The following is a 7,380-nucleotide window of genomic DNA, read 5'->3' on the forward strand; positions in this document are numbered from 1 at the left end:
GACATTGACAGTCTGCTCGGGGAAGCAACCGACAGGATCCACCATCTCCTTTTCCCGCAGGGTCTTGAGGATGTTACGTGCGGACCACTTGCTGATCGCCTTGTGGTCAAAGGTGTTTTTCTGCACAAACCTTTCCACGAAGGACAGGTGGGGTGGAACGGTCCAACTGGTTGGAGCGTTCCGTGGCAGCGTGGCCAGGCCCATCCTTCTTAACACCGGGGACAGGTAGAACCTCAGCACATAGTGACACTTTGTGTTTGTGTACCAAGGGTCTACACACAGCTTGATGCAGCCGCACACAAAGGTGGCCATCAGGATGAGGGCCACGTTGGGCTCGCCTTTCCCCCCTTTCTCTAGAGATTTGTACATCATGACCCTGCGGACACGGTCCATTTTTGATCTCCAGACAAAGCAGAAGATGGCTCGGTGACTGTCGCGGCGCAGGAGCGAGGTATGGGCCAGACCTGCGCCACATACAGCAACACCGAGAGCACCTCGCACCTGATGACCAGGTTCTTGCCCACGATCGAGAGAGATCGTCGATCCCACAGTCCCAGTTTCTGCTTAACCTTGGCGATACGCTCCTCCCAGTTTTTGGTGCACGCCCCGGCCCCCCAGAACCAGATCCCCAGAACCTTCAGGTAATCCGACCTGACGGTGAAGGGGACAAAGGATCGGTCGGTCCAGTTCCCAAAGAACATGGCCTCGCTCTTGCTACGATTTACCCTGGCCCCCGAGGCCAGTTCGAACTGGTCGCAGATGCTCATCAATCTGCGGACCGACAGTTGATCCGAGCAAAAGACGGTGACGTCGTCCATGTACAGGGAGGCCTTGACCTGAGTGCCTCCGGTGCCTGGGATCGTCACCCCTCTTATGCCCGCATCCCTCCTGATGGACTCAGCAAAGGGTTCGATGCAACACACGAACAAGATGAAGGAGAGAGGACAGACCGTAATGGTTTGATACAACAGAGTGGCTTACTGGGCTACTTCACAGAGCAGCTAAGAGCGTTCCAAGTTGGTGTGGGACTGGAGTCATATATAGGTCAGACCGGGTAAAGACGGCAGGTTTCCTTCCCTAATGGACATTAGCATATTAGTGGAGCTGTTGGGCCATTTCAAATTAGACAAACTGACATTAAGATTAAAATCACATACGAATGCATAAAGCAGTTATCCACTAATATTACTAACAGTAATTTCTCGGCAATTGACTTAATTGCATTCAGCATAATAAAACCTCAGCGTAATTTACAGCACTGGTAGGATAAGTGATTAAAAATGTTGAGAATAGGACAGAATCTAGTGAAGTGGTTGGGATCCAACCCAAATAAATTATTCATTTGGATGTTTTTTAGACCATTAGTGCTAAGCTGCATCAGCTGTGGCTCAGTGGGTAGCACTCTTGCTTCTGAGTCAGAAGGTTGTGAGTTCAAGTCCCACTCCAGAGATTTGAGTATAGAATCTAGGCTGATGCTCTAGTGCAGTACTGAGGGAGTGCTGTACTGTCTTTCAGATGAGACATTAAACCAAGGCCCTGTCTGACCTCTCAGGTGGAAATAAAAGATCCCATGGTACTATTTAAAGAAGAGCAGGGGAGTTCTCCCCAGTATTCTGGCTAATATTTATCCCTCAACCAACATCACTAAAAATCAGATTATCTGGTCATTATCACATTGCTGTTTGTGGGACCTTGCTGTGCTCAAATTGGCTGCTGCATTTCCTACATTACAACAGTGACTGTGCTTCATAGGCTGTAAATTGCTTTGGGATGTCCTGATTTAAAGCCTGTTGGAAAATGCAACGTTGCTATCAATGAACGTAAATGTTAACAATGCTATTTTCTGTCTGGCAGTAAGATAACATAAAATTAGCTGACATATAAAAAATAAGGTCCCAAATTCTCAACCGTTTAGGAACGAAGACTGTCTACAAAACTACCAGAGCTGACAACAGTTTCCCCTTTAAGGACCTGACGTTTGATTTAAGAATACTCAACCAGTAGCCCTACTTTAAAACCACATAACTCAGACACGGTAAAAGTTTTTCAACACGGTTGGATTAATATGTTAACGATTCTATTTATACCACAAGTGCTCTGGTAATAATCCATTTATTTAAATTACTTCTGGTTTGAGTTTAGTGGGGATTATTCTAAGTATGTAGAACTGTTTAATCCCTCATGAATTATGCAGTGTTCCTATCGCATGGGATTAAAACTTCACTGCTCATTAGGCCCTGAGCCAGAGTTTCAATACCTAGGTTCTGTCCTCTGAGAAGAACATTACATTAAATATACAGACACAACATACAAAACAGTCTTGCTTCAGGGGTCATACATACATCAGATGGTTCAAAGTTCCTGCACAGTCATGATGACTGTATGAGTTTGAGCTGGGTGAGTGATGATAAACATCTGAAGTGCTATTTTGAACATCACCTGTATATTGACAATGTAAATACCGAGTGCACTTGCTTACACACCTGAGACACTGAGGTAGATCTTGACTCTGCAATAATGTAAAATGGGTGATAGTGGGTAGGATTTTAAAAGGGAAAAATGGATGGGTTAGAGGTGGGGGGGGCATTCAAAATTGCAACAATTTCAGACCTGCCTCCAACATGCCCATTTCTGGTTTTCACAGCCCGGCTTTCAGGAGGCGGGTTGGTCACTAAAACCTTTCAAGGAGGCTGCGGACCTCCATTTTGAAAGATTTTGCGATTTCAACCTTTTGGAGCTGGGATTCCTGGGTCTTCTCCTTCACGCCACTTGAGAGGAGGCGAGAAGGCCCGAAACTGCAGGTAGGTGCTTTTATAGCACAGCTTGTGGGCCCAGAGGAGCAGGAATGATTCCCCTAGGCCCAACAAGCTTACCTGCAGCGACTCCTCCAAACAATTGCGGACGCCCCCCCCACCCTACGATTGTGGATCCCCTCCAAACGATTGCGGACCCCGCCGGCTATCTCAGACCCCCTCCCCCAACAATTGCAGATCCCCACGATGACCTCCGATCCTGCACCCCCCCCCCCCGATGACTGACGCCTCCATGACTCCCGATTCCCCCCCTCGGTGACTGACACCCAATTCCACCCCCCCATGACTGATCTCTGATGACTGACCCCTCCCCCCCCCCGATAACTCACCCCCGATGACTAACCCCCCCACCCCCGATGACTGACTCCCCCCTCCGGTGACCCCTGTGTCCACCCAAGCCCCTGTGTCCACCCATACCATCTAAGACTTACCTGAACACTTCCTCTTCCTTGCTCTGCTCCTGTCCGACTGAGACCAGCCTGTCAATCAGGCCGGCCTGTCGGACGGGAAACCGATAATAAAAAATAAAAGACGCCCTAACGTCAAAATCATAAGGACGTCCGGGAAACCCGTACTTCCGGGTTTCCCATCCATGATTCGACCCCCGTTCCCGGCTCCCAGTTAAAATCCTGGCCAGTGAGTCAGCAGCTCTGTTTTACATCTCTCCCCGTCAAGACAATGGAAATGAAAATCGGTAGAGATATGAAACAGGCTGCCGATTCGCTATTGCCCATTTTACACTATCGCACAAAGTCGTGTTTAGTTCTGAATTGTTGCAAGGCCGGGACTTCAATGGGAAGCTCTTTGTCATAGGATCGTAGGAAGATGAGGTGGCCATTCAGCCCCTCGAGCCTGTTCCACCATTCAATTAGATAATGGCAGATCTGTATCTTAACTCCATTTACCCGCCTTTGTTCCGTAACCCTTAATACCCTTGCCTAACAAAAATCTATCACTCTCAGTCTTGAAATTTTCAATTCACCCCCAGCCTCAACAGCTTTTTGGGGGAGAGAGTTCCAGATTCCCACTACCCTTTGTATGAAGAAGTGCTTCCTGATATTACCCTTGAACGGCCTAGCTCTAATTTTAAGGATATGCCCCTTGTTCTGGATTCCACCACTGGAGGAAATAGTTTCTCTCAATCTACCCTATCAAATCCTTTAATCATTTTAAACACCTTAATTAGATCACCCCTCAATCTTCTATACTGAAGGTAGTACAAGCCTTGTCTTTGCAACCTGTCCTCGTAATTTAACCTTTTTAACCCTGATATCATTCTGGTGAATCTGCGCTGCACCCCCTCCAAGGTCAGTATATCCTTCCTGAAATGCAGTGCCCAGAACTGAATGCAGTACTTTAAATGGGGTCTAACCAGAGCTTTATACAACTGTAAAATAACTTCCACCCCTTTGTATCCCAGCCCCCTTGAGATAAAGGCCAATATTCCATGATCCTTTTAAATTATTTTTTGTACCTGTCCATTAGATTTTAGTGATTTCTGTACTTGGGCCCCTAAATCTCACCATTTAGAAAATACTCTGATCTATTTTTCTTAGTCCAAAGTGTATGATCTCACACTTCCTCACATTGAACTCTATCTGCCACAGTTTTGCCCACTCACTTAATCTATCAATGTTCCTTTGCAACTTTGGGACAGTTTCTACACAGCATTGATCTGACAAGTCCAGTTTGCCACTGGCCAGTGGCTGATTGACGTGATTGGGGGCGATTCCTGTGTTCCTACAATCCTGTTCGCGCCTATGAATGGGACGGTAGCAGGAGCAAAATAGCGTGTAGCTGAAGCGCCAACTTATCGCCAAGGACCCGTCCGTTCTGTATCTGAGTTCCAGATGGCCAGCGCTCCCACTGGAAACAGATGGTAGCGTCATGGGTAAACGTTAATCGAGGTCAAATGTCGTAGCTATGACCCCTGATGCCAATTTAATCTCTGCCCATTGAATTACCATCAGTTGCTGCTCCCACCCACCAAACATGGTGAGAGGGGGTTTGAAGTCGGGAGGCGGCCATTTTGAGCATACATTAAAGGGATCCTCAGCTGCAGTTAGGGAAAGCTGGAAGTAGATTTGGCACACTTTTATTTTAAGGCATTGCTTGTTGGTTTTGAGCCTGAAAGGCTTCCATATTTAATCTCCTTGCTGCTGTAGGCGCTGCTTCAAATTTTGCCTGCTGCTCCCTTTCCCTCCTGCTGCTTCCACCCATCCCCTTTAAATGCAGCTGCAGGCCCTTCAGAATCGGGTACTTGTCAGATTCCCTGGCCCCAGATCGGTGAGCTGCCTATAAGGGACTTACTTTGTGCTGACAACGCGCCAAATGAATGTAAATCAGGCATGAACATGAAATTGGCCTGAGCCCCATGCCAACCTCTTCGAGCACCCGCTGCCCACCACCCGCCCAATTTACACTGGGATCGGAAATTGGCTCCGATTGGTGCAACTGGTGTCTTGAAAGCTCTGGTAATGTGGAAAGGGGCCACTGGACTTAAACTTCATTAATACTGGCAGGATGGGACTGATTGGTTCACAGCACCACAAATCCTGCTAATTCTTTGAGGAGCTCATAAAACACTTTCGAATTGAATCTAAACCGTCAATAAAAGTTCTGAACTATAATTAGTTTTAGAAAAGTGAATTCACTGTCACCTGACCAGTTTCACGAGCCCTTCTATTCATTCAGCAACTTACCAGCTAGCGGCATTAGGTCACATTGCAGTAGTAATTTGGATGCGCTAAATGGCCTCCTACGCCTCCAATATGGCGGGCAGGAAGCGCACAATCATTAGGAGCCAGGAGTGCGCTGCCTGCCATATTTTTTTTTTATTCGTTCATGGGATGTGGGCGTTGCTGGCGAGGCCGGCATTTATTGCCCATCCCTAATTGCTCTTGAGAAGGTGGTGGTGAGCCGCCTTCTTGAACCTCTGCAGTCTGTGTGGTGACGGTTCTCCCACAGTGCTGTTAGGAAGGGAGTTCCAGTATTTTGACCCAGCGACGATGAAGGAACGGTGATATATTTCCAAGTCAGGATGGTGTGTGACTTGGAGGGGAACGTCCAGGTGGTGTTGTTCCCATGTGCCTGCTGCTCTTGTCCTTCTAGGTGGTAGAGGTCGCGGGTTTGGGAGGAGCTGTCGAAGAAGCCTTGGCGAGTTGCTGCAGTGCATCCTTCGGATAGTACACACTGCAGCCACTGTGCGCCGGTGGTGAAGGGAGTGAATATTTATGGTGGTGGATGGGGTGCCAATCAAGCGGGCTGCTTTGTCCTGGATGGTGTCGAGCTTCTTGAGTGTTGTTGGAACTGCACTCATCCAAGCAAATGGAGAGTATTCTATCACACTCCTGACTTGTGCTTTGTAGATGGTGGAAAGGCTTTGAGGAGTCAGGAGGTGAGTCACTCGCCGCAGAATACCCAGCCTCTGACCTGCTCTCGTAGCCACAGTATTTATGTGGCTGGTCCAGTTAAGTTTCTGGGCAATGGTGACCCCCAGGATGTTGATGGTGGGGGATTCAGTGATGGTAATGCCGTTGAATGTCAAGGGTAGGTGGTTAGACTCTCTCTTGTTGGAGGTGGTCATTGCCTGGCACTTATTTGGCGCGAACGTTACTTGCCACTTATGAGCCCAAGCCTGGATGTTGTCCAGGTCTTGCTGCATGTGGGCTCGGACTGCTTCATTATTTGAGGGGTTGCGAATGGAACTGAACACTGTGCAATCATCAGCGAACATCCCCATTTCTGACCTTATGATGGAGGGAAGGTCATTGATGAAGCAGCTGAAGATGGTTGGGCCTGGGACACTGCCCTGAGGAACTCCTGCAGCAATGCCCTGGGGCTGAGATGATTGGCCTCCAACAACCACTACCATCTTCCTTTGTGCTAGGTATGACTCCAGCCACTGGAGAGTTTTCCCCCTGATTCCCATTGACTTCAATTTTACTAGGGCTCCTTGGTGCCACACTCGGTCAAATGCAGCCTTAATGTCAAGGGCAGTTACTCTCACCTCACCTATCGGCAAAGAAAAATCGCCATCCAGGGCCACGCTTAGAAACATGCCTTAGGCCTTTTGTATTTGCAAACATGGGGCCTAACACCTGTTTGAAGCCCCTTCTGCAAGATTGATTTGTCCTGAGGAGAACCGGTCTACATGTGGCCTAACTGGTGGCCCTTAAAGGGACCACTGCTGGCCGCAACCAAAAATGTAAGTTTGTTAAAAATACTTACCTGAATGCGGAGGTGGGAGGAGCAGGAGTGCCCCTCCCTGCTCCACATTCAAACAACGCGGGCCACTGCCAGCGAACACTTTTCGTGGGCTTCTGGGCAGCAACAATGGAGACCTGTCTTTCCCGGGCTTCTCTGAGCTGTGAGAGCAGGGAAAGGATCTCTCTCTCCCCTCAGCGAATTAGCTGGAATCATCCTTGACAAGCCGCGCAGATTTAGAACCAGGAAGTGTCAGATAGATTAGTAAGTACACTATAAAATTAGTTGGAGAAATTGAAATAAAGATAGGGTAAGAGTAAAAGACAGAGATAAAAGAGACAGAAGGAATAAGTAAAAGAAT

Source organism: Heptranchias perlo, chromosome 15 (assembly GCF_035084215.1).
Source record: "Heptranchias perlo isolate sHepPer1 chromosome 15, sHepPer1.hap1, whole genome shotgun sequence".
Lineage (NCBI taxonomy): Eukaryota > Metazoa > Chordata > Chondrichthyes > Hexanchiformes > Hexanchidae > Heptranchias > Heptranchias perlo.